Genomic DNA, 2,072 nt, shown 5'->3' on the forward strand with positions numbered 1-2,072 from the left:
TGAATATATCAATGCCAATTTCCTGGTTATAATATTGTGCTGTAGTTTTGCAAGATGTTACCCTTAGGGAAAACAGGGTATAGGATACACAGGGTCTATCTGTATAGTCACCTGTGAATCTACAATTATCTCAAAGTAAAAAGTTTAAATCTAAATAAATAAATAAGCAAATAAACTGGTAAAACTTGCTGCCTGAAAAAAGTGCTAATTTTATAAAAAGTTTTAAATAAAATCTGGAACTAAAATTCCAGGTGATATAAACAATGGTGTGGGAGGGTGTCCTGGTTATCTATTGTTGTGTAATTAACTTCCTCAAAATTTGGAGCTTTGAAAACATTCATTCTGTTTCACTTTAGATTTTGTGGGCCGGAGATTCATGGAGGGCTCAGCTGGGTGCTTTGTCTGATCCACGTGGCATCGTCTGGAGTGGCTAGGACTGCAGCATCCGCTTCCAGATGGCTCCTCCCCTCACTTTTTGGTGCCTTGATGCTCGGTTGCCTCTTGCTCTATGTGTTGTCTCATCCTCGGACCTCTCCACACATCTAGGGCTTCTCACAGAATGATAGTCTTGGGTAGCTGCACTTCTTACATGGTAATTGACGTTGAGGAGGCAGAGGGCAGCTGTCAGAACAGTTAAGGGCTACTTGCAATAAGTACGCATGTCACTTCTGCCATATTCTATTGGTCAAAGTTACAGAGCCTTCCCAGATTCAAAGCGGTGGAGAAACAGACTCCAACTCTTGATGTAATGGGAAATAGCATCGTGGCGGTCCTTAGGAAATAAAATTTTCCCCAAGGGGGAGTGGGGCAAGTGGAATAGACACTAAGCTTCTTGTTTGAGAGAGGGTTCTTATTGTTTATATGTAGAATTATTAGGGGAAAAAAAAAGTTGATATATGCATTAATAATTCAAGGATAACGCCTAGAAGAATAGAATGAAAATTGTATAACTTTAACACTGATACAGAAAAAAAAAATTCAACAAGAAAACTTGGCTCAATGGAAGGCAGAAAACAGAAGAATTAGAAACAAAGAGAGAACATGGTAAATAGGATAGCAAAAATAAATCTATATATCAATAATCACAATAAACACAAATAAAAGGTGAAGATCCTCAAATCCAGTGCTATGCTATTTACAAGAGATATACAAATTTAATACAGAAGTGTTGATAACCAAGAGCAGAAAAAGATTTATCAGGCAAAGATTACTGAAAGAAAATGATATACTGACTAATACCATAAAAGATAGAAATTTGTATGAAGACTACTAAAAAAAAAGTGGAACATTTCATATGAGAAAGAACAAAGAAACAGAAATTATAAGATATAAACTTGTATACCCTCATTTCAGTCAGGATAGGCTAGTCTATGTTGACAAACAACACTAAAATTTCAATGGCTCAACACAACAGAAGTTTACCTCTCATTCATATTACATGTCCAATGTGAGTTTGTGAGGACCTCTGCTCCATCAATCACTCCAGCTGATGGAGGCTCGCCATCTTGTAGCTCCTCTTTCTATAACACACCTTCAATCTCCGGCAAAGAATTGCTGGTAGGGAGGGGTCACGTACCAACTCGAAAATGCTTCATCCCAGAAGTGACACACATCACCTGACTCATAGCCCATTGGTTAGAACTTGTAATAAGAACTTACCGAATTGCAAGGGGGCCAGGAAAATGTGGACAAAAGAATATTTGGTTAGTGGAAATGGCTGTGCCACAACTCCTAACGACAGGGTCTACAAGAAAACAAAAAATTGCAAAGGATTACAAAGAAAAAAATGAAACTCCACTAACAGTGAAGATTTCAGCACACTTTTCTCAGTGACCAAGCTAAAAACAATGTTGTGTCTGAAGTTCCTTCACTAGAAGTTAACTCTTTGAGTCTTGAAACCCTAGATTTCCAGTAGTTTCCTATTAAAATCCATTTGGATCACCTAGGGTGGGAGAAGGGAAGGGGGAGACGTGGTTATCAGATCCCTACCTTCTGAAAGTAAGACCCAGTGGGACTAGGTCATAGGATGGGGAGGTGTAGGTGGCAGAGAGGGGACTAGGGAGAGGGGGGAG

The sequence above is a fragment of the Eubalaena glacialis genome, chromosome 5, assembly GCF_028564815.1.
Source record: "Eubalaena glacialis isolate mEubGla1 chromosome 5, mEubGla1.1.hap2.+ XY, whole genome shotgun sequence".
In the NCBI taxonomy this organism is placed as follows: domain Eukaryota; kingdom Metazoa; phylum Chordata; class Mammalia; order Artiodactyla; family Balaenidae; genus Eubalaena; species Eubalaena glacialis.